Genomic DNA, 26,862 nt, shown 5'->3' on the forward strand with positions numbered 1-26,862 from the left:
ACTAACCAAAGGAACCCTTGTTAGCGGAGATCCATGTAAAAGTTGTCCCAATGTCTCATTTGTTTTCTACTAAAAAAAAAAGGAAAAAAAACTATTTCCCTTCAAATTCTAGCTCAGCATACATCTCATTCAAAGATGGGTGTTTAATGGACTCCACCCTAGAGCATCCATATGTCTTCCCCTTCGGAAAACACAAGTGCCATATGTGTAGCATACACTCAGACTCACCGGTTCTGTAAACATCCATGCCATGAACTGGGCCTCACTCTGGGTAGTGCTGACAAAAAATCTTAAGAGAAGATTCTTACTCTCAAGAATTGCATTACAGAGCTCGGAGGTAGGCAGAGAAAGCATGAATATTTAATTACAATCCATGGACTTATACATTTTAACACTGGTTTCTGTAGAGGGCCACTGGAGAAAGTATCAGTTTCCAACTGAAATATGTAAGAAAATTTCATAGAAGTGGAGATAGTTTAGCACAGCAATAGAAACTGGACACAAATTCACTGGGAAGAAGAGAGAGAGCAGGCATTTTCAGGCTAGGAGGCTGACCAGTTTATCCAAAGGCATCTTGACCATTGTCAACATGCTCTGGGATGGGACAGAGTTCTCACCTGCATACACTTGTCTTATGATGAAAGGTTTCTCTGATAAGGAGGGGAGGGGTTTATACACCCAAAATTTTAGTTGAACATGTTTGAAATGTAAGTGGGAGGTGTTTGGAATGATGTAAAAGAGAGGAGCAAACTGTCTAAGCAGGAGGGAATGCCTACCGGCCTGATAAGAATGAGGACACAGCAGACAGAACTGAACTTCTCTCGGCCACCAGACAGGAACTATACAACTGTCTCCATGAAAAAAGGACATTTGGAGACGGAAAACTTCCTAGAGAAGAGGGGGGAGACAGTGAAACTGCAGATCCAAGAAGCAGTGAAAAATAAAACAATTTTCTTTTTTCAGTTCCTATGAGGTGTCATTTTGAGCACCTCTCTGATGCGGCTTAAACACAGTTCGTTAGCAAACATTTATTTTTCATCAACTGTGTGTCTCACTTTGCTAGACACTCTGGGGTGAAATAAAGATGAAGATAATATAATGTTTTGCTTTCAAAGAAGCTCTAACATTGTGTAAGATGGGACTTCCAGTTAGCGCAAATACCAGTGCTAATGATTTTGAAATAAAATTAAACATATCTTTTGTTATGCTCCACAGTCAAAAGAATCCAATCAAATGCCAATAAAATAGAACTTTTCTTCTAGAATTTAATTCAGTAATTTTTTTTCAACAAAATTATCCAAACACTATAAATTTGGAAATTAGATTCTACCATACATAAAAGATCAAGGAAAGTGAGTGACACACCATCTTTTCTTTCATCAATAAATGAATCAGGGGGTTGGGAGATGTCCTGCCTCCCCACAGCCTCATCCTACTCACATGACAGCTGGTACAGGGTCTGGAATAGATTTTAGCTGCTTCAAAGAAGTATCAGATGTATTTAAATGTAAAGATGTAAAACATTCATAAATTATTTCAGTGCTGTGTCAAAACAGTGAGTCATGATATGTCAACTATTTAAAAATATTAACTTTTACTTTCTTTTAAAAAATGCAAAGTTTTCTGGAAGCTTTCAGTAGCATCTCTCTTGAAGAAAATACATAAATAACATGAGGCCACCCAGAGGGTAAATCCCACAGGACACTCTAAAGGTCAAATGTGGGAAAAGTGTGAGTTTCTCTGTGGAATTGCTGGGAGACACATGCAGACAAGCATGGGTATTCTTCTCCCCTACCCTGTCAGTTTCTGATAAATCAGCTACATAGGATAAGCAATGGTCCTTCCATTCTGGTTTGCTGGAACAGCTGTGAAGAGATACCCCACGTCCAAGGTAAGAGAAACCCAAGTGAGATGGCAGGCACTGAGAGAAGGCATCAGAGGGCAGACACACTGAAACCATAATCACAGACAACAGGCCAATCTGATCACATGGACCACAGCCTTGTCTAATTCAATGAAACTAAGCCACGCCATGTGGGGCCACCCAAGATGGGCGGGTCAGGGTGGAGAAGTCAGACAGAATGTGGTCCACTGGAGAAGGGAATGGCAAACCACTTTAGTATTCTTGCCTTGAGAACCCCATGAACAGTATGAAAAGGCAAAAAGATACAACACTGAAAGATGAACTCCCCAGATCGATAGGTGCCCAATATGCTACTGGAGATCAGTGGAGAAATAACTCCAGAAAGAATGAAGGGATGGAGCCAAAGCAAAAACAACACCCAGTTGTGGATAGGACTGGTGATAGAAGCAAGGAGTAGCCATCATGGTCAACAAAAGAGTCCGAAATGCAGTACTTGGAAGCAATCTCAAAAATGACAGAATGATCTCTGTTCGTTTCCAAGGCAAATCATTCAATATTACAGTAATCCAAGTCTATGCCCTGAGCAGTTACTCTGAAGAAGCTGAAGTTGAATGATTCTATGAAGACCTACAAGACCTTATAGAAATAATACCCAAAAAAGATGTCCCTTTCATTATAGGGACTGGAATGCAAAAGTAGGAAGTCAAGAAACACCTGGAGTAACAGGCAAATTTGGCCTTGGAGTACAGAATGAAGCAGGGCAAAGGCTAATAGAGTTTTGCCAAGTGAATTCACTGGTCATAGCAAATACCCTCTTCCAACAACACAAGAGAAGACTCTACTCATGGACATCACCGGATGCCCAGCATCAAAATCAGATTGATTATATTCTTTGCCCCCAAAGATGGAGAAGCTCTAAACTGTCAGCAAAAATAAGACTGGGAGCTGACTGTGGCTCAGATTGTAAACTTCATATTGCCAAATTCAGACTGAAATTGAAGCAAGTGGAGAAAACCACTAGACCTTTCAGGTATAACCTAAATCAAATCCCTTATGATTATACAGTGGAAGTGAGAAATAGATTTAAGGGATTGGATCTGATAGAGTGCCTGATGAACTATGGACGGAGGTTCATGACATTGTACAGGAGACAGGGATCAAGACCATCCCCAAGAAGAAATGCAAAAAAGCAAAATGGCTGTGTGATGAGGCCTTACATATACCTGTGAAAAGAAGGGAAGCAAAAAGCAAAGGATAAAAGGAAAGATATACCAATTTGAGTGCAGAGTTCCAAAGAATAGCAAGGAGACATAAGAAAGCCTTCCTCAGTGAACAATGCAAAGAAATAGAGGAAAACTATAGAATGGGAAAGACTAGAGATCTCTTCAAGAAAATTAGAGATAACAAGGGAATATTTCATGCAAAGATGGGCTCAATAAAGGACAGAAATGGTAGGGACCTAACAGAAACAGAAGATATTAAGAAGAGGTGACAAGAATACACAGAAGAACTGTACAAAAAAGATCTTCACGACTCAGATAATCATAATGGTGTGATCACTCACCTAGAGCAAGACACTCTGGAATGTGAGGTCAAGTGGGCCTTAGGAAGCATCACTACGAACAAAGCTAGTGGAGGTGATGGAATTCCAGTTGAGCTATTTCAAATCCTAAAAGATGATGCTGTGAAAGTGCTGCACTCAATATGTCAGCAACTTTGGAAAACTCAGCAGTGGCCATGGGACTGGAAAAGTTCCATTTTCATTCCAATCCCAAAGAAAGGCAATGCCAAAGAATGCTAAACTTCCACACAATTGCACTCATCTCACATGCTAGTAAAGTGATGCTTAAAATTCTCCAAGCCAGGCTTCGGCAATACGAGAACCATGAACTTGCAGATGTTCAAGCTGGTTTTAGAAAAGGCAGAAGAACCAGAGATCAAATTACCAACATCTGATGGACCATTGAAACAGCAAGAGAGTTCCAGGAAAACATGTATTTCTGCTTTATTGACTATGCCAAAGCCTTCGACTATGTGGATCACAATAATCTGTGGAAAATTCTGAGAGATGGGAATGCCAGACCACCTGACCTGCCTCTTGAGAAACCTGTATGCAGGTCAGGAAGCAACAGTTAGAACTGGACATGGAACAACAGACTGGTTCCAAGTAGGAAAAGGAGTACGTCAATTCTGTATATTGTCACCCTGCTTATTTAACTTATTTGCAGAGCACATCATGAGAAAAGCCAGGCTGGAAGAAGCACAAGCTGGAATCAAGATTGCCAGGAGAAATATCAATAACCTCAGATATACAGATGATACTACCCTTATGGCAGAATGTGAAGAAGAACTAAAGAGCCTGTTGATGAAAGTGAAAGAGGAGAGTGAAAAAGTTGGCTTAAAGCTGAACATTCAGAAAACTAAGATCATGGCATCTGGTCCCATCACTTCATGGCAAATAGATGGGGAAACAGTGGAAACAGTGGCTGACTTTATTTTCCTAGGCTCCAAAATCACTGCAGATGGTGACTGCAGCCATGAAATTAAAAGACGCTTACTCCTTGGAAGGAAAGTTATTACACAGCATATTAAAAAGCAGAGATATTACTTTGTCAACAAAGGTCAGTCTAATAAAGGCTATGTTTTTTCCAGTAGTCATGTATGGATATGAGATTTGGACTATAAAGAAAGCTGAGTGCTGAAGAATTGATGCTTTTGAACTGTGGTGTTGGAGAAGATTCTTGAGAGTCCCTTGGACTGCAAAGAGATCCAACCAGCCCATCCTAAAGGAGATCAGTCCTGGGTGTTCACTGAAACGACTAATGTTGAAGCTGGAACTCCAATACTATGGCCAACTCATGCGAAGAGCTGACTCATTAGAAAAGACCCTGATGCTGAGAAAGATTGAGGGCAGGAGGAGAAGGGGATGACAGAGGATGAGATGGTTGGATGGCATCACTGACTCAATGGACATGGGTTTGATGGACTCCGGGAGTTGGTGATGGACAGGGAGGCCTGGTGTGCTGTGGTTCATGGGGTCGCAAAGAGTCAGACACGACTGAGCAACTGAACTGTTCTAAACTTCCCATTCTGTAGAGAGTCAGCAAGAGAGAAGACACAAGACATGTAGCACATCTGCATCTTGGTGCTATCAGGCTCAGTTCAGTGCACTTCAGTCACTCAGTGTGTCAGGCTGGGAAGTCATAAACTCAGCGGTGTGAGAAGTGTAAACTCTGTGACAGAAAAAGTCAGTGGAAACTATGGCAGAGGAATAGGCGAAGATTCTTGGAAAGTAAACAGTAGATTTTTGAGGAGAACTAAATTAATAGAAGGAATAAAATGACAGTCTAGAGGTTCTAGCCAGCCTAAGCCACCAGGATTCCTACCAGACAGTGTGGTGTCTGCCACCTCCCGCAGTTGAGGGAGACACACAGAAGAGGCAAGGATGGTGATCATCAGAGCCAATGTCCAAGAGCAAAGTGAATATGCCCTGTCTGGACACATAGTGCAGTCCCCCAACAAAGCGCTTGTCAAAGTACTTGTTTGAGCAGCAATATAAGATCCCTAAAACATTGAATAACATTTGACTTTTAGCAAGCGTGCCCCTCTGTGTCTTTGCTTTTAGTCTCTCCTGATGATGTAGATACTGAAGACATGAACCTAAGGATCCTTTGGTTCCTGGACAAGCTCAATCTGGGACCGCTGCTCACTTAGTAAGAATCATCACAGTAATACTAATAATGGATGGCAAGTAGGAGTCAAGTCAGAAAAACTGATGCAAAGTCCAACTCAACAGTTAGCTACTGAGACCACATGACTCAATCAACCTTGATAATTCTTGTTTTTCCTAGTTTTCACATAGTAAAACTAGTATAATGCCCTATCTGATGAGAAAGGAAATCTAAACTGTCCAAATACAGTATCTGATATGTAATGAAGAAACAGAAATTAAACCTCATATTAGCAACTTCTTCAAAACATGATTGTGGAAACTAGAGACTCACTGGGAGACTCTTTGGTGAGTGTACAACTCTTGTCTTGGTAGGAGCTGCTATTCTTATTTTTCAACTTACACCAGTAGGAAAAGTACCTCCCTCCCCAGAAACAGCCAGACCAGAAACAAAGCTCACTCTCAACAGTAATAAGAATTCTGACTCTTCATTACAGTAAGACAACCTTGGGCCTTTTAAAGGAGCCTCAGCAGAAATAATGTCGTTTCATTTTCATGGTAGTTCTCCACTCTTAAAAAGAAGCAATCTCAACCACTACTCTCCACACTCAGGAAGCAAATAATATTGTATATCCCATTCTTTGTCTATAAGATTTTCCACAAAAGCTCTGGAAAGAAATGTACCTGTCAGTGTAGAGTTTACTACCGTGTCTCAGTTCGGGAGCCTCTCCCTCACTCTACTCACTTAATTGATCAGTAATATTTTATGTGCACCTATCATTCACTAGGTTATCTGCTAGGAAATGGAATTGCATGCAGAGACCATAGTCCTAGATGGAACACAATGGATAGATTTAGGGAGATGCACATATAATGAAGCACAGCTATGCTACCAGGTGACAGGTGCCGTGACACAGTCCAGAATGATGTAGACGACTATGGGGCAACTGGACCAAGACAGTGGCCGCTTTACCAGAGAAAGTCATGAACTGCTTTAGAGCAGCAGCAATATCTAATCCAGATGTAAAGAAATGTCTAGAAATGTGAGCTAAATGAAATACACATTTTTATTAAAAACTTCATAACATTATTGAAAATGAGGTAGAGTAATCCCAGTTAAATTTGAGTTTGGTATACTTGCTTTCAACTGGACATCTGAACTGGGTATTGAAGGGGCAGGTGGGTTGATATTTCTACAACAAGCAATACTAGAAGAAAGAAGGCAGATAACTGATTCTACCTTGGGTGCCTGCCTTGGGGTGTGAGCAAGAAGCATCAGTCCCACGGACCTCGGGGTCAGACCTGTGCCATCTATGTGAGCAAAAATGGCCTCCATGTTGGCTCTGTATGTCTTCATGGCAAGAAGTAAACTGTTAGCTCAAAAGCCCACTGGTATCAAACTCCCTTTTTTTACACATTCAATTATTTTAAAAATAACCCCAAACTCACACATTTGTGGCCGCTTAGAACCTCTGCAAATCCTCACCTGGCAGCGGCTGCCCATTGATAAGATGGGGCCTTGAGGCTGTTGGTCCCTGAGATGAGCTGAGCTGTGTCCCTCAGACATGCCTGTGCTAAGCCGTCACCCCGACCAGCCTCACAGGGTGACTGCATTTGGACACAGTTCTCTAGAGAAGCTATAAAGTAAAACTTACTTAACTTCAGGACTGCATCCAACCTTGTAAGAACCCAGACGCACGGAGAAAAAAGGTCATACAAGGACACAGTGAGAAGAGGACCATACAAGCCAAGATGCCAACACCTGATCTTGGCTTTCCAGCCTCCAGAACGTGGAGACAACACATTTCTGCTGTGTACACCCCCATACTAGATGACTTATTCAGACTCTGAGCCATGCCTGCCCTTTGGGGTCCTCTGGCCCGAAGGCTCCCTCCTGTACTGTTCCATGACATCACCTAAACACATAAGTCCCTCTTCCATTCTCCTTTCCCATGTGAGCCCCACTGCACCCCACCCTCCTCCCATTCAGGGTGTGGTCTTCTAGACACTTCTGGAAACCTCTAGAAGCTCTCATGCTCTGAACACCCCTCCCATTCAAGCTACTCTGAACATCAACCTATAGAGCTTGCTGTATATCACAGCCTCTCACAGTTATACTTTCTTCTCTGATCAGTCCCCAGCCCCTCAAACTCCCCCCACATAGGAGTCTCTGCACATTTGTCTCTCAGTACCAAAAAGACACCTTTGCATTTGGAGAAATCCATACAAATTTCTTGTTGATCAACTCAGGAAATATTAATACATTTATTTTGGTTATTTTCAGCAAAATATGACAAAATTCCTTCCTTTACAGTAGCTTGAGGGTGAATACAAATGTCACATTTTCATACAAACATGAATTTCATGACTCTAAGTTATTAATTCAGCATGCTATCACTTTTCACTATGAAAAATGAAAACCTAAGATAAGTGAAATTCAGTGTATCAGATATAGTCCAAGACTGAGAAAACTAATTATTCAGATCTCTCTTTTTCTGCATTTCATTGTGAATGCAGGAATTCAGATTATGCATTGGGCTTCTCCATCCAGTAAACTGTTTTAAGTAAATTAAAAGAAAGGACAACAACAACAAAAAAAGACTGTAAGTTTCTATTGAAAGTGAAAGTGTTAGTCACTCAGTCATATCTAACTCTGCAACTCCATTCACTGCAGCTCATCAGGCTCCTCTGTCCATGGGACTTTCCAGGCAAAAATACAGGAGGGGTTGGGCATTCCCTTCTCCAAGGGATTTTCCTGACCAAGCGGTAAAACTCAAGTCTCCTGCATGCAGGCAAACTCTTTACTGTCTGAGCCACCAGGGAAGCCAAGTTTCTATTCCATGAAATAATTCATATGAGAAAACATCCAGTTTGTGAGATATAACCATATTATGATCAAATTCTATGAAATAAAGTTAAACGACATAATTTTAGCCTAAGGTGGTAATGGAAATTGTACATCCTTTAAGTATTTAAGCAAGACCTGCTTTGGACATTGAGTTCATCAGGGACTACCTTCCTATCAGGATATGCTATGCTAAGTCACTTCAGTCGTGTCCAACTCCGTGCGACCCCATAGACGGCAGCCCACCAGGCTCCCCCGTCCCTGGGATTCTCCAGGCAAGAACACTGGAGTGGGTTGCCATTTCCTTTTCCAATGCATGAAAGTGAAAAGTGAAAGTGAAGTCCCTCAGTCGTGTCTGACTCTTAGCGACCCCATGGATTGCAGCCTAACAGGCTCCTCCGTCCATGGGATTTTCCAAGCAAGAGTACTGGAGTGGGGTGCCATTGCCTTCTCCATCCTATCAGGATAATCATGGGTTAAATAGTTAATCATCCAGAGCAGTGATTTCCTCATCCATGACATAATATACAATTTCAAAGATTAGTGACAATTCAGTTGAATACTTAGATGATTCTCCTTAAAGAATAACTGGAGCATACTAACTGCTTAATAAATATTGATTTCTAATTCCCTTTACTCCTTTATTCTAAACAATTTTCAGAGTTGATACCAAATATTCACAGTATATTCAATGTGCAGGAGTCTTTCAACACCTAAGGGGCCAATATTTTGTTAAAACTAAAGTGGTATGAATACATTTTAAGAATAAAACATATTCAATACACAAATACCTATCCTTAAAGAATGCATCACAAAACATAAAGGGCTTCTCAGTCCTTCAACAAACTGCTTATCAAAGCCAAAGTTAAATGTACACAGTAAAAAAATCTAGTTCTCAAGTGTCTATGAAAAATATACTCTCAATAGCGGTTAAAATTTTTTTTTTTTTAAATGCATAGTTCACGCAACTTGAACTGAGTAGGTGGCTTCTTTGCATTCCAAGAGTATATATAACACTGCATGTTTTGATGAATATCAAGTACTATTGTTAGATTCCAATCCTGTTCCATGCAATATTGATTTTCATAAAATTGACACACAAGCTGTTTAATAAAGGAAAACACTGCATAGCTCACTGCAAGCTTTATTAGGATTTTTAAATGTCTAAAATCACATAAAAATCTAGTGAAAACCTGAATTATAGTATTATGTTTTTCCTGGAAATGTAACTTGCCACAAGACAAGAACAGCATGACACTAGTGGTATTCATGTGGGCTGACTCCATGTGTCATGTCATAAACCTGGCATTTCATTTCTTACTCCCACAGGCACAAAACAGCGGCACCCCATGCCCTGCAACAGCAGTGAATAGTGGTGGCAGAAGCACCAAAGCTTCAGTCTTCAGAATAAAAGGTACTATTCATAAGGCGATTTGGGATTCTCTAAAAACATGAGGATGGCATACATAAATGACATAACATCCTAAGTCTTTCAACGTGTAAGGGAAGCAAAGCACAGGTAAATCTGATGTCCTTTCCTGAGATAAAAATATACCCTGATGTTTTAATAGATCAAAATCAAATCTAAGTAAATTATAGAAGATTATTCAGCATGAACAAAGGGTAACATTGCTACTCTTCATGCTAATATTCCTATTATCCAGTAATGCAGGAGTTAAAAAGTGTTTATCAACCTAACAGTCACATTGAAAGTATGGAAAAGGGTTAGAAGCTCAGTCATGTCTAACTCTTTGTGACCCCATGAGTTGTAGCCCGCCAGGTTTCTCTGTCCATGGAATTCTCCAGGCAAGAATACTGGAGTGGTTCAGTTCAGTTCAGTTCAGTCGCTCAGTTGTGTCCTACTCTTTGCAACCCCATGAATCGCAGCACGCCAGGCCTCCCTGTCCATCACCAACTCCCGAAGTTCACCCAGACTCACATCCATCGAGTCAGTGATGCCATCCAGCCATCTCATCCTCTGTCGTCCCCTTCTCTTCCTGCCCCCAATCCCTCCCAGCATCAGGGTCTTTTCCAATGAGTCAACTCTTCGCATGAGGTGGCCAAAGTACTGGAGTTTCAGCTTTAGCATCATTCCTTCCAAAGAAATCCCAGGGCTGATCTCCTTCAGAATGGACTGGTTGGATCTCCTTGCAGTCCAAGGGACTCTCAAGAGTCTTCTCCAACACCACAGTTCAAAAGCATCTTTGGTGCTCAGCCTTCTTCACAGTCCAACTCTCACATCCATAAATGACCATAGGAAAAACCATAGCCTTGACTAGACGAAGCTTTGTTGGCGAAGTAATGTCTCTGCTTTTGAATATGCTATCTAGGATGGTCATAGCTTTCCTTCCAAAGAGTAAGCATCTTTTAATTTCATGGCTGTAGTCACCATCTGCAGTGATTTTGGAGCCCCCCAAAATAGCCATTCCCTTTTCTAGGGGATCTTCCCTACCCAAGGATGGAACCTATTGCTGCTGCTGCTAAGTTGCGTCAGTCGTGTCCGACTGTGCAACCCCATAGACAACAGCCACCAGGCTCCTCCATCCCTGGGATTTTTCAGGCAAGAGTACTGGAGTGGGTTGCCATTGCCTTCTCCAGGATGGAACCTGAGTCTCCTACATTGCAGGTAGATTCTTTACCATCTGAGCCACCAGGAAAGCCCATTGGTCACACTACTTATGGCTTTCTCAGCAAGAAATTTCCCCCACTTTCTCTCTTGCCCCACTACCATCTTTTCTCCCAGTTAGCATTCCCTAAGGCTAGTTTTTACTTCATCTTTTTGAAACCAGGAGTCCATCTAGAACAGTCTACCTAAGTAGATTCCACTCATCCTGTTTTTCCCAATCACAGCACCCCCTATTATAAGCTTAAAAATCTGTAATATTAATAGATTAAATCATTTACTTCCTGACACACTGGATTCCCAAATAAATTATTACTCCCTTGAAGACCAGAAATGAGTTTATTACTCAATATATACTGAGTCGCAAACACACATACAAGATTAACACACGTGTAACACACTTTTAAAAGTTGATATAACATGCTATTTGAGCACAGGAAGGGGAAAGCCTACTCCTCTTTAGAGCCAAGGGTAGCTCCACAGTGTAAGATACAGTTGAGCTGGACCTCACAGGTTTGAGAGTGCTCTAGATTTTGATCACCAGAAAAAGAATTCCAGACAGCATTGTGGTTCTCCTACACTGTATATGGTGGGTTTTGTTTTGTCTTTGTTTTTTTGGTTTTGATATGTACATTTATATTTCACTAAAACTTATCACCGAAATTACAAAGAGAATGCTTACAAGTAAGTTAGATTACATTCTGTAGAGAAATGACAAAGATAACGGTTACTAGTAAGTTAGATTACATTCGTACTTCAACTCTCAAAATTCTTTATGCTGCTGCTAAGTTGCGTCAGTCGTGTCCGACTCTGTGACCCCATAGACGGCAGCCCACCAGGCTCTGCCATCCCTGGGATTCTCCAGGCAAGAACACTGGAGTGGGTTGCCATTTCCTTCAGTTTAAAAGAAAAAATCATACTCATGATACTCTGTTTTATTTTTATATTCATCCAAAAGTGTAAAAATGGTAAAGCTAAAATTGCTTAGCTCATCTCTGTTTCCATATTCATAAAAATCCAAGTATAGTTGCAGAAAAATACTCATCCTCTTTCATGTCTTCCTTGGGTTGGGGGGCTCTCTCTTGAAATTAACTGAAAAGCCATACTCCTGAAACTGAAGTCAAACATTAACTGAGAGAATTTGCTACACATAATTGTCAATGAGCTTGGTATTTCATTTCACAGTCTATAACTCTGAGTAGATAGTGGCAAAGTCAAGACTTCATGCAATCTCCATTTGCAGTGGATCAGAAATTTGGATTTCAGTAAGTCATTGGTGGGTGGTAAAAGAGGGTACAATCACTACATCCAGGTTGAAGCATCTAGCAGGTGATCATATAACTTGCTGGGTGGAGGAGGAGGCTTAGAGGTCACTTAGCTCCTCCAATTTCTAACAGGTTATTATCAGAATGGCTAAGGACTGGAGGCACGCTGCTGAAACTTAAGAGAATGCTGGTTTAGATAAGTGATTTCCCTGTATTTACAACAGGGCAGGTGTAAACATTCTAGGAATCAGCGAACTAAAATGGACTGAAATGGGTGAACTTAACTCAGATGACCATTATATCTACTACTGTGGGCAGGAATCCCTTAGAAAAAATGGAGTAGCCATCATATCAACAAAAGAGTCCGAAATGCAGTACCTAGATGCAATCTCAAAAATGACAGAATGATCTCTGTACATTTCTAAGGCAAACCATTCAATATCATGGTAATCCAAATCTATGCCCCGACCAGTAACTCTGAAGAAGCTGAAGTTGAACGGTTCTATGAAGACCTATAAGACCTTCTAGTACAAACCCCCAAAAAGATGTCCTTTGCATTATAAGTGACTGGAATAAAAAGTAGGAAGTCAAAAAACACGTGGAGTAACAGGCATATTTGGCCTTGGAGTACGGAATGAAACAGGGCAAAGGCTAGTAGTTTTGCCAAGAGAACACACTGATCATAGCAAACACTCTCTTTTAACAACACAAGAGAAGATGCTACATATGGACATCACAAGGTGTTCAACATCGAAATCAGACTGATTATATTCTTTGCAGCCAAAGATGGAAAAGCTCTATACATTCAGCAAAAACAAGACCGGGAGCTGACTGTGGCTCAGATCATGAACTCTGTATTGCCAAATTCAGACTTAAATTGAAGAAAGTGGGGAAAACCACTAGACCATTCAGATCAGTTCAGTCACTCAGTCGTGTCCAACTCTTCGTGACCCCATAAATCGCAGCACGCCAGGCCTTCCTGTCCATCAGAAACTCCCAGAGTTCAATCAGACTCAAGTCCATCGAGTCAGTGATGCCATCCAGCCAGCACATCCTCTGTCGTCCCCTTTTCCTCCTGCCCCCAATCCCTCCCAGCATCAGAGCCTTTTCCAATGAGTCGACTCTTTGCATCAGGTGGTCAAAGTACTGGAGTTTCAGCTTTAGCATCAATCCTTCCAAAGAAAACCCAGGGCTGACCTCCTTTAGAATGGACTGGTTGGATCTCCTTGCAGTCCAAGGGACTCTCAATAGTCTTCTCCAACACCACAGTTCAAAAGCATCAGTTCTTCAGTGCTCAGCTTTCTTCACAGTCCAACTCTCACATCCATACATAACCACTGGGAAAACCATAGCTTTGACTAGACAGACCTTTATTGGCAAAGGAATGTCTCTGCTTTTGAATATGCTATCTAGGTTGGTCATAACTTTCCTTCCAAGGAGTAAGCATCTTTTAATTTCATGGCTGCAGTCACCATCTGAAGTGATTTTGGAGCCCCCAAAAATAAAGTCTGACACTGTTTCCACTGTTTCCCCACCTATTTCCCATGAAGTGATGGGACCAGATGCCACAATCTTTGTTTTCTGAATGTTGAGCTTTAAGCCAACTTTTTCACTCTCCTCTTTCACTTTCATCAAGAGGCCTTTTAGTTCCTCTTCACTTTCTGCCATACAGGTGGTGTCATCTCCATATCTGAGGTTATTGTTATTTCTCCCGGCAATCTTGATTCCAGCTTGTGCTTCTTCCAGCCCAGCATTTCTCATGATGTACACTGCATATAAGCTAAATAAGCAGGCTGACAATATACAGAATTGATGTACTCCTTTTCCTATTTGGAACCAGTCTGTTGTTCCATGGCCAGTTCTAAGTGTTGCTTCCTGACCTGCCTACAAATTTCTCAAGAGGCAGGTCAGGTGGTCTGATATTCCCATCTCTTTCAGAATTTCCCAAAGTTTTTTGTGATCCACACAGTCAAAGGCTTTGGCATAGTCAATAAAGCAGAAATACATGTTTTTCTGGAACTCTCTTGCTCTTTCGATGATCCAGCAGATGTTGGCAATTTGATCGCTGGTTCCTCTGCCTTTTCTAAAACCAGCTTGAACATCTGGAAGTTCACGGTTCACGTATTGCTGAAGCCTGGCTTGGAGAATTTTGAGCATTACTTTACTAGCATGTGAGATGAGTGAAATTGTGCCGTAGTTTGAGTGTTCTTTGGCATTGCCTTTCTTTGGGATTGGAATGAAAATTGACCTTTTCCTGTCCTGTGGCCACTGCTGAGTTTTCCAAACTTGCTGGCATATTGAGTGCAGCACTTTCACAGCATCATCTTTCAGGATTTGAAATAGCTCAACTGGAATTCCATCACCTCCATTAGTTTTGTTTGTAGCTTTCTAAGGCCCACTTGACTTCACATTCCAGGATGTCTGGCTCTAGGTGAGTGCTCAGACCACTATGATTATCTTTGTTGTGAAGATCTTTTTTGTACAGTTCTGTGTATTCTTGCCACCTCTTCTTAGTATCTTGTGCTTCTGTTAGGTCCCTACCATTTTTGTCCTTTATCGAGCCCATCTTTGCATGAAATATTCCCTTGGTATCTCTAATTTTCTTGAAGAGATTTCTAGTCTTTCCCATTCTGTTGTTTTCCTCTATTTCTTTGCATTGATTGCTAAAGAAGGCTTTCTTATCTCTTCTTGCTATTCTTTGGAACTCTGCATTCAGATGCTTATATCTTTCCTTTTCTCCTTTGCTTTTCACTTCTCTTCTTTTCACAGCTATTTGTAAGGTTTCCTCAGACAGCCATTTTGCTTTTCTGCATTTCTTCTTCTTGGGGATGGTCTTGATCCCTGTCTCCTGTACAATGTCATGAACCTCATTCCATAGATCATCAGACACTCTATCTATCAGATCTAGGCCCTTAAATCTATTTCTCATTTCTACTGTATAATCATAAGGGATTTGATTTAGGTCATACCTGAATGGTCTAGTGGTTTTCCCTACTTTATTCAATTTCAGTCTGAATTTGGCAATAAGGAGTTCATGATCTGAGCCACAGTCAGCTCCCAGTCTTGTTTTTGTTGACTGTATAGAGCTTCTCCATCTTTAGCTGCAAAGAATATAATCAATCTGATTTTGGTGTTGACCATCTGATGATGTCCATGAGTAGAGTCTTTTCTTGTGTTGTTGGAACAGGGTGTTTGCTATGACCAGTGCATTTTCTTGGTAAAACTCTATTAGTCTTTGCCCTGCTTCATTCCGTATTCCAAGGCCAAATTTGCCTGTTACTCCAGGTGTTTCTTGACTTCCTACTTTTTCATTCCAGTCCCTATAATGAAAAGGACATCTTTTTTGGGTATTAGTTCTAAAAGGTCTTGTAGGTCTTCATAGAACCATTCAACTTCAGCTTCTTTAGCATTACTGGTTGGGCATAGACTTGGATTAATGTGATATTGAATGGTTTCCTTGGAAATGAACAGAGATCATTCTTATCAAATCCCTTATGATTATACTGTGGAAGTGAGAAATAGATTTAAAGGATTAGATCTGATAGAGTGCCTGCTGAACTATGGACAGAGGTTCGTGACATTGTATCAGAGACAAAGATCAAGACCATCCCCAAGAAGAAGAAATGCAAAAAAAGCAAAATGGCTGTCTGAGGAAACCTTACAAATAGCTGTGAAGAGAAGAGAAGTGATAAGCAAAGGAGAAAAGGAAAGATATAAGCATCTGAATACAGAGTTCCAAAGAATAGCAAGGAGACATAAGAAAGCCTTCCTCAGCGAACGATGCAAAGAAATACAGGAAAATAATAGAATGGGAAAGACTAGAGATCTCTTTAAGAAAATTAGAGATACCAAGGGAACACTTCATGCAAAGATGGGCTCAATAAAGCACAGAAATGGTAGGGACCTAGCAGAAGAAGATATTAAGAAGAGGTGGCAAGAATACACAGAACTGTACAAAATAGATCTTCACGAACCAGATAACCACGATGGTGTGATCGCTCACCTAGAGCCAGACATCCTGGAATGTGAAGTCAAGTGGGCCTTAGGAGCATCACTACAAACAAAGCTAGTGGAGGTGATGAAATTCCAGTTGAGTATTTCCAATCCTAAAAGATGATGCTGTTAAAGTGCTGCACTCAATATGTCAGCAACTTTGGAAAACTCAGCAGTGGCCACAGGACAGGAAAAGGTCAGTTTTCACTCCAATCCCAAAGAAAGACAATGTGAAAATATTCTCAAACTACTGCACAACTGCACTCATGTCACATGCTAAAAATGTAACACTCAAAATTCTCCAAGCCAGGCTTCAGCAATATGTGAACTGTGAACTTCCAGATGTTCAAGCTGGTTTTAGAAAAGGCAGAGGAACCAGAGATCAAATTGCCAACGTCCGCTGAAACCATTGAAACAGCAAGAGAGTTCCAGAAAAACATCTATGTCTGCTTTATTGACTATGCCAAAGCCTTTGACTGTGTGGATCACAATAAACTGTGGAAATTCTGAAAGGGATGGGAATACCAGACCACCTGATATGACTCTTGAGAAACCTGTATTCAGGTCAGGAAGCAATAGTTAGAACTGGACATGGAACAAGAGACTGGTTCCAAATAGGAAGAGGAGTACGTCAAGGCTATATATTGTCACCTTGCTTATTTAGCTTCTATGCAGAGTACATCATGAGAAACGCTGGGCTAGAATCACAAGTTGTAATCAAGATTGCTGGGAGAAATATCAATAACCTCAGATATGTAGATGACACCACCCTTATGGCAGAAAGTGAAGAATAACTAAAGAGCCTCTTGATGAAATTGAAAGAGTTGAGTGAAAAGGTTGGTTTAAAGCTCAACATTCAGAAAACTAAGATCATGGTATCCGGACCTATTACTTCATGGCAAATAGATGGATAAACAGTGGAAACAGTGGAAGACTTTATTTTTGGGGCTCAAAAATCACTGCAGATGGTGACTGCAGCCATGAAATTAAAAGATGCTTACTCCTTGGAAAGAAAGTTATGACCAACCTAGACAGCATATTAAAAAATAGAGACGTTACCTTGCCAACAAAGGTCCATCTAGTCAAGCTTATGGTTTTTCCAATAGCTATGTATGGATGTGAGAGTTGGACTGTAAAGAAATCTGAGTGCTGAAGAACTGATGCTTTTGAACTGTGGTATTGGATAAGATGCTTGAGAGTCCCTTGGACTGCAAGGAGATCCAACCAGTCCATCCTAAAGGAGATCAGTCCTGGGTGTTCATTTGAAGGACTCATGTTGAAGCCGAAACTCCAAAACTTTGGCCACCTGATGCAAAGAGCTGACTCATTTGAAAAGACCCTGATGCTGGGAAAGATTGAGGGCAGGAAGAAAGGGGACAACAGAGGATGAGATGGTTGGATGGCATCACTGACTCAATGGACATGAGTTTGGGTAGACTCCAGGAGTTTTTGATGGACAGAGACGCCTGGCGTGCTGCATTCCATTGTGTCGCAAAGAGTTGGACATGACTGAGTGACTAAACTGAACTGAACTAAGGGTGTAGACATGACTGATAGGTGTGACTCAGAACCCTGCTGATAGTTTGACCACTATCTCCAATAGTGCTACAGTTACTGAAGATTTCCTTCAGGTAATACTGTCAGAGGCCAGTTAGGAAGAGCAGGGAAGGGCCACTTAAAGCAGGGAGGTCTCAGAAACCCCCTCACCATCTTCCACATCTTTCTCTATGCCATGTGGAATAAAATTAATATTTAAAGAAATAGTGTCTCCATATCTACAGATTCCACATCTGCAGATTCAGCCAACCATGGATTGTGCATGATGTTTACACTCCAAGCTTGGCTGAATCCCTGGATATGGAGCCCACAGATATATAGGGGAGACCAAGGGACTTCAACACCCATGAATTTTGTTATCCACAGCAGGTTCTTCAATCAGTCCCTGTGGACACCAGGGGACAGTGGTACACAAACTTGAAGCAGTGGAGGCTTCAATGTAAATACTACAGCATTTTCCTCTATGTGTTCCAAACTCATCTTGCAGCCCTGAACTTGGCCTATGTGATGATTCTGGGGCTGGCCTTGCCAAGAGTGAAAGCTCAAGTATAATGCTTCAGGTCTACTTGGTCAGTCTGATTTTCACAAGAGACTTGGACAATTACCAGATCTATTCGGCACCGCAGAACAAACAAAACCTTATCCAGTTGTTGTTATTCGGTGGCTAAGCCGTCTCTGGTGGCTCAGATGGTAAAGCATCTGCATACAACGTGGAAGACCTGAGTTCGATCCCTGGGTCAGGAAGATCCCCTGGAGAAGGAAATAGCAACCCACTCCAGTACTCTTGCCTGCAAAATCCTATGGACGGAGGAGCCTGATAGGCTGCAGTCCATGGGGTTGCAAGGAGTCAGACATGACTGAGCGACTTCACTTACTTACTTACTTAAATCATGTCCAGCTCTTTATGACTGTAGCACATGAACTGTAGCACACCAGGCTTCCCTGCCCTTCACCATGAACTGTAGCATACCAGGCTTCCCTGCCCTTCACCATCTCCTGGAGTTTACTCAAACTCATGTCCATTGAGTCCATGATACCATCCAATCATCTCATTCTCTGCTATCCCCTTCTCTTTGTGTCCTCAATTTTTCCCAGCATCAGGGTCTTTTCCAATGAGCTGGCTTTTTGCATTAGGTGGCCAAATTATTGGCGCTTCAGCATTGATCCTTCAAATGAATGTTCAAGGTTGATTTCCTTTAGGGTTGACTAAATAGTTGCTGTCCAAGGAACTATCAAGAGTCTTCTCCAGCATCACAGTTCAAAAGTATCAATTCTTCAGCACTCAGCCTTTTTTATTGTCCAGCTCTCACATCCGTACATGACTACTAGAAAAACCTTATCCAGAAAAGCTGCCAGTTTCAGATATTTGACTTCTCCATAACATTAGTCTCATCTTTTCCTAACAGGGTAGACACATAAGCACTGTGAGTGGAAATTACTGGAAGTGATTTAACAGAGCATAAGAAATATCTTCCTCAGAGTTAATAACATCTGAAAATGGAATAAACTGCCTACTACAATACTGGCATGGTGGATGTTCGGAGAATTTTTTTTTTTTTTTTTTAAGACATGTTGGCTGAGCTAGAGAGGCTATCGTATCTTTTAGTCAATTTTCCATAAGACACTAATTGCTTGCATTCTGACCTTCACTAGTGCTTCACCCACACCAAGAATTATTTCTGAGAACCTCCAGCTGAGTGACTCCACTTTCATAATGGATTCTGATCCCCTGATGTTTGTAGGGCCATGCCTTGCTTTGTAATGCAGCATGCAATGATCACATTCAGGGTATTATTTGTGAATTAATTGGGGACTCTGAGATGCTTCTGGGAAGTCACCACACTATCTCCTGCACCATTTCTCATGGAAACCCCAAGAGAAAGCTAAAGTACCCCAAATTCTCCCAATCCAGGTCTGGCCAATTTGGTCCTCCCAGCTCATTCTCCCGTTTCCTGTCCCTCATTCTTCTAAGCGGAAACCCAGTCAGAAGCTGTGACATCCATGGCCAGAACATGGGCTCTATTTTGGATTGCTCTGCCTCAAGATGCTACTGTCTGTCCTGTTTAGTTCAGCTTTTCCAGGCATTCATGGGGAGAAAAAGAGTCAAGAGAGAGTAAATGGAGGGCCTGCCTCCAAAGTTTACAATCCAGAGAGCAAAAGCAGGCCAGAGTCAGGTAGGGTAATAGGGGTAAAGATTTACAAGTTCAATCGTAATGTGCAGGCACATGCTTTCTCTTTCTTTCTGCATTGTCTTAAGAGATTAAGTTGCTCTTTACCCCTTTTTCAACCCTCTAAATCACATGTGACTCTTGGACACTTGTCTACTGTGCCTGAAAAATTGAATTTTCCATTTTAAATGATTTACATGTAAAATTTAGAACTGATATTTGATTTTCTTTGGAAATTTTGCAAAAGTAGGTTTGGAAGAACATGAGTACGCTCATCAGATCTTTCAAGTCTAATTTTTTACACATTCTAAATATAGATCAAGTATTTCCAATGAAAAGTTAAAACTGAATTGAAATGTGCTATCAGTGTAAAATACACTTCAGATTCTGACAAGTTCTTTAAAAAGAGAACACAAACTAAATCTGTATGCTGACACACTAAAGATTAACATACACACACTACTATACATAAAATAGGTAACCAAAAAAGACCCACTGTATATCATAGGTTAATTCTATTCAGTATTCTGTAATAACTTATATAGGAAAAAAATCTGAAAAAAGAGTAGATATACATATATGCATAATGGAATCACTTAGCTGCATACCTGAAAATAAGACATTGTAATTTAACTTACTTCTATATAAAATGAAAATTATTTAAATTAAAAAAAAGAAAAATACAGAAATTGATCTTATCTGTTTCTTTCTGTTTCTTCTTTAATGCTGTTAATCACTCACTCCAGTACTCTTGCCTGGAGAATCCCATGGACAGAGGAGCCTAGCAGGCTACAGTCCATAGGGTCACAAACAGTTGGACACAACTGAAGTGATTTACTGTGCATACACACACACACAAAGCTGTTAACAATATTTTAACTAGAACTGTATTCTATTTCAATTGCATTCTATTTTTACTGTGCTGCTTTAGCTATTCCACACAGAATTATCTATTATCAGAAGATTATAGATACTAATTTTCTTCCAGAAGAATAAAGAGATGGAAATGGGAAGATGAGCATGGATGACCGAAAGAACAAGAAATGGTGCTGAAATGGTGAGAGGGGGAAAAGAAAAGATTAGACATAACATGCATTATTTGTGTTTTTATAGGAATATTATATCTACTAAATTTGAATAGTATTCTTGAAGAATCTGCATTTCTATAAAATATTTAATGGATATTTCTTCCTTGTCTAATACATTAGTGATAAATGGTATAGGCAAACATGATAGAGAAAGATTTTTCATTTCATTGTCTAATAGATACACACACAGCAAAATTACAACATCTGTGAAGGCAAGGATCCAGGACCTGCTGTAGACACCAAAATTCATGGATGGTCAAGTCCCATAACCAGGCCTCCACATATGCAGACTCCACACCTACAGATTCAGCTGCAGCTAAGGAACCAGGACCCACAGATGTGGAGGGATAACTGCATTCATTGAAATAAAAAATCCATGTATTAGTGTACTTGTGTAGTTCAAATTATGCTGTTCAAGGATCAACTGTAAAGAGAAAAATGTAGCACAATTTCAAGATAACTTTATTTGGGGGAAAAAAAAATGTGGTCCTCAGTTCCCTCTGTGAAGAAAACTTGGAATAGTCCAATATTTTGATAGGCACAGTTCACAGGAATGGGGGAAATAGAGATAAAAGTAGTGACTTCCTAGTTGAGTATGAAAAGAAGGCACAAACTCAGATGACTCACCATGTAGTTTCTTGTATGTTACTTGCAGCCAAGTTTAACGTTTGACCTAGCAGCACCCCACTCCAGTACTCTTGCCTGGAAAATCCCATGGACAGAGGAGCCTGGTGGGCTGCAGTCCATGGGGTCGCACAGAGTCGGACACAACTGAAGCGACTTAGCAGCAGCAGCAAAGATATTGCTAGGTCAAATCTTAGGCCGTGACAAGCACATAATGAGGATTTATTTATCTTAAGCAATCTTTCCTAAAGTTCTCAAATGTCCTGCTCCTTTGTATCCTAGATTTTTATTAAATCAGAAAATGGAAGTTACCTTTGAAAACCCACTAGAGTCAATCAGATACTCTAGAAATATCATTACCAATCTCACCGACAACTGCCTTAACAAGATCCAAACTCGGTGAATTAAGATCACTAGATTCACTCTTTTTTATTCAAACTCTTGAAGTTCATAGGACTGATGCTTCTGTATCAATAACTTACAAATGATCCCTTTTGATAGGAAAGTAGAATTTAGCATGTTAATGCCGACATTTCCTGAGCCGGACCTGGGTTGATTTCTCTGTTCTCAGCCCCTCACTTGTGACCTTGGTTATCAGCTTACTTGACTAAGTCACCCCATTCACATTGCAGCCTCATGGCACTGTGGAGTTTGTTCTATTCTTTTAGAGAAAATTGTAGCAGCAGTGGCGATGTGGTAATAAACCCAGGGAGGTGGGAAGGGAAAGGGGGTAGAAAGGGGGAGGAAGGGGGAGGGGGAAGGAGGAGGAGGGGAAAGAAAGGGGAGGGGGAGGAGAGGAAGGGGGAGGGGGAAGGAGGAGGAGGGGGAAGGAGGAGGAGGGGGAAGGAGGAGGAGGGGGAAGAAAGGGGAGGGGAAGGAGAAAAGAGCAGGAAGGGGGTAAAAGCCAGGAGGGGAAATAAAAGGGTGGGGAGGGGAGGAAGGGGGAGGGGGAATGGGGAGAGGGAAGGAGGAGGAGAGGGAAGAAAGGGGAGGGGAAGGGGAAAAGAGCGGGAAGAGGGGAAGCGGGTATAAGCCAGGAGGGGAAAGAAAAAGGGGGGAGGGGAAGAGGGGAGGCAGGAAGGAGTGGGAGGGGAAGGGGAAGGAGAGGAGGGAAAAAAGAATAAATACTAATTACTCACTTACAAGGCATGGGGATGAGTATGGAAAAGTTAAGAACTTCTCCAAAAGTCACACAAGTACTAAGCAGTAGGGCCTGTTTTAATTACATAAGGTGCAGTTTTTCATCAACACTGAAGCCTTGAAACTCTGATGGCAGATTCTCAGGTGCAAGGTCAATAAAGTTCTCACTATACACCCTTTGGACGTACTTTTGATAAGGGTTAAGGATTCCTAACCTTTAGTAGTTCCAAATATGAAATGCCTGTCACCTTTATCATCTCTTGGCTGCACTGTAGATCTAAAGACAAAGGTGCCAGCAATGCTTATATACAGTATCTGGCTTTTATGGTTCCTTGTTGTTTTTTTTGAAAGAAAAACATGCCCTGACACCTCAAAGTGGATTTTTATTGTAGATGTTTCTTTATTCTAAATGATGTCCTCTACTTTTACGTATGTTTACTAATTCCCAGGACATATACATTTATATATTTTTAATATATTTAAAAGTATCTATTTTTAAACAGAGTGAAGGCTGACATTAGTTAGCATTCCTTTTCACATGCGCACATGCTCACGCACACATACAAAGGAAGGTGTGAAATGAGTTTCTGAAAGGACAGAAGAACAGCGTTTGGCAAGACATGATGCCATCAGATAAACGAGACTCCAACCCCTCTTCTGAAGGTGGCTGCCTGACAGTGATCTCAAAGACCGACTTAGAAAATGGGCCGAGGACACATCTATTTCTACCTCAGGGGCTCTTGTGAGGAGTAAGTAACATAAGGAATATTAAAATTATACCATTTTATAATTATACACAGCGCAATACTGTAAGAGCACAACATTGACTTGAAAACTGCAAATATGTTTGTGGTGCCAACTTCACCAGCACCTACATGCTCTCCCTCTCTTTGGTCTGCAAACCAGTTACAGCGTGGATTTAAAAGTCAGGTCCACCCTCAGGGCTCCTCAGAGGTCCTGACATTCCCCAGGGAGCACTGCTTTCTCACTCCACAAGTGCCGTGCGACTTTGGATCCCCAGCAGGAAACAGTTTCTGGTATGTCAAATTTCCCCATGTAAGTTTCTAGAATGAATGAACAAGTAGATTCTGGAATATCCACAATAAATAACTCCCCAAGCATTTAACTGGAAAAGAATCCAGTCCGATTTATCAATCTTCTGTTGTATAAAGCAGCCAATGGGTAGAAAAAAAGGAAAATAAAAAAGAAATACATATGGAAATGTGTGCATTAAAGAAGCAATTAAGACGACACTCAGACTAAAATAAAATACACATTCAGTCCACAAATGTGCTGACTACCTGAGAGATGGAAGATACTAGTCTACTCGGCTAACAGCTTGAAGATAAAAGAAGGAAGATGCATCCTAGGCTTTCAAACAATAGCAGGAAATGTGGGATAGTGTTCAAGCAAGTGTTTCTGTGCAGATAATAGATGCTGCTTGTAACTAGAAATCACAGAGAAGCCACAAAACATGTGATGGGATGATACAGATGACAGTGAAGTCTGGGGACCTCAAAGGTGCAGTTTTATGAGTGGGCTTGGTAGTATCTTGTATCCCCTCAATGCCACATAGTAAAATATTTGTCATATAGCAAAATAAAACCCTGCATTGGTCAAACACAAATGACCATCTTATAAGGCAGCATACAAAGAGACCCACTGTTTTACGAATAAAAGCTGATGTTTAACCTTAAACTATTAATATTATACATCATTTCACTGACAATTTATTTCAGAATTGACCAACAAATGATGAAGCCAAAATGTGTTTCTTAAAATGATATGACAAGAATCATTATATAAATAATGTTTTTAAAAATAGCAAAACATGTAAAATCATACATATTATATACATTTATCATTTATTATATAAAAAATGCTGACTAGTCTTTTGGCGTTACTGTATATTCCAAGTACTCATGAACGTGGAATTTCAGTGTCACCCCAGAGAATGTATGGCATTTCCCTTGGTCTGTAAGATTTATTAGTGACTACTTATTTATGTAATATCATTATAGCTGTAACAGCAGATATGAGAAGGTATACAAAAAACTGAAAAGTTGAACAGAGACTAAAAGTTTCTCTAACAAAAATTTAAAGCCACAGAATAGTGATTCTTCCAAGTGTGGTCTGGGTACCCTCAGAGGAACCCTGAGAAAAAAGTCTGAATTCACAACTCCTATCACAATGATACCAAGACTTTATTTGTCCCTTCCTTATTCTCTCACCAGAGCACAAGAGAGTTTTCCAAAAGCTACACAATGCACAGTGTTACAGACTGAATGCAAAAGAAGTTAAGGCAAATCCAGATATTGTCTATTAAACTAGGCATTTAGAATTTTGCCCATAAAATACCACCCCTTAATTTCTGTTATTCTGGACAAAGGGATTATTTTCTTTAGAATATATTATTAATATCACCATGTTATTAATATTAACATTCAATGGACTTATTACTACATTTTTTAATTAATGGATCACTATTTCAGAACGCTTAGTAGTCATTTTTTACATGGTCATTTAACTCACATAGCAAAAGCTCTTTGGGGCAGAGCTGCCAGATTATTTTTTAAAAAGGCAAATAAAAGCACGATGTCCAGCTTTATTTAAAATCCAAATGAACTGAATAATACTGAATATAAGTATGTCCAAGAAGAACTGAGCAATCCTAAATGAGGGGCCTTACAAATTTTTCACAGTATAAAGCAGTCCTAACACGGAAGGTCTGAGAACTGGTGCCACAGACAATGCTTAGGTGCAGACCGAGAGTGCGAGTCAAAGCCCGCACGTAGGTCACACAATGAGAGCAGGGTCGCCGCCACATGGCTACTGTGCGCCATGCTCTGCTTGGTGCTCCATCGTCCAGATTCAAATGAAAAGGCAATGTTGACAGTACTTGTAGTAATCTCTGTAAACCTGTGAAGCAAGCTTCACTCAATCCACTGCACTAAAACTGTGACTGAACCATGTAAGAAATACACTGGAAAAGACGGTCCCAGAATTAAACCATGTCCTCAGATTTCAGGATGTGGGACCCATCATTCTCTGCTTATATCGTTGGGGACTTACATTGACACATGAAGCTGTTTTTCTTTTTTTTTTTTTTTTAATTGCTAACTACAGAACTGATGGAAAAAAGCTGGCAGAACCATCACAGGTAAAAGAGATGATGTACTACTAGACTTAGAGGAAATCTTTGTGGATCTGTGACCAAACTTACACAGAGTCACACGTGTTCTACAGTTGATTTGCCATTTTTAGCTCTGTTGATAGATGATCCCCTTATAGGCTGTATGACAATTCATTAATTAAAACAACAAAAATAACTAAACCAGATGTGCTGTGGAATTTATTCAGGTCATTTCCTCATAAGCTGCAAGAGTCAAGAGCTGTTAACTTTTATCTTGTCAACTGGAAAGAGCAATAGTCTGGGTGTAATATTTGGGGTCTGATCTTTTAGCTTACTCCTTGGAAGAAAAGTTATGACCAAGCTAAGTAGTATATTGAAAAGCAGAGACATTACTTTGCCAACAAAGGTCTGTCTAGTCAAGGCTATGGTTTTTCCAGTGGTCATGTATGGATGTGAGAGTTGGACTGTGAAGAAGGCTGAGAGCCGAATAATTGATGCTTTTGAGCTGTGGTGTTGGAGAAGACTCTTGAGAGTCCCTTGGACTGCAAGGAGATCCAACCAGTCCATTCTGAAGGAGATCAGCCCTGGGATTTCTTTGGAAGGAATGATGCTAAAGCTGAAGCTCCAGTACTTTGGCCACCTCATGCGAAGAGTTGACTCATTGGAAAAGACTCTGATGCTGGGAGGGATTGGGGGCAGGAGGAGAAGGGGACGACAGAGGATGAGATGGCTGGATGGCATCACTGACTCGATGGACCTGAGTCTGGGTGAACTCTGGGAGTTGGTGATGGACAGGGAGGCCTGGCTTGCTGCAATTCATGGGGTCGCAAAGAGTCGGACACGACTGAGCAACTGAACTGAACTGAACTTTACTCCATCAATAGCTTTCAGT

The 26,862-nt window shown here is 40.8% G+C and overlaps 1 protein-coding gene and 1 pseudogene across 2 annotated transcripts in view; one reads left to right on the forward strand and one right to left on the reverse strand.

Annotated features, from left to right (window-relative positions):
* The window catches only part of CSMD1 (CUB and Sushi multiple domains 1), a 2,074,203-nt gene that overhangs the window by 1,512,186 nt on the left and 535,155 nt on the right, over window positions 1-26,862 (reverse strand). The gene's annotated exons all lie outside the window — the stretch shown is intronic.
* Window positions 5,310-26,862, forward strand: part of LOC147343416 (twinfilin-1 pseudogene) — a 30,422-nt pseudogene continuing 8,869 nt past the window's right edge. The window contains exons 1-2 of the transcript XR_015155955.1: window positions 5,310-5,399; window positions 5,459-5,577. The product of XR_015155955.1 is annotated as a twinfilin-1 pseudogene (transcript). The remainder of the gene's footprint in view (window positions 5,400-5,458; window positions 5,578-26,862) is intronic.

Source organism: Bos grunniens, chromosome 27 (genome assembly GCF_055505025.1).
Source record: "Bos grunniens cultivar Pamir isolate PY7600 chromosome 27, Bosgru_T2T1.0, whole genome shotgun sequence".
NCBI lineage: Eukaryota > Metazoa > Chordata > Mammalia > Artiodactyla > Bovidae > Bos > Bos grunniens.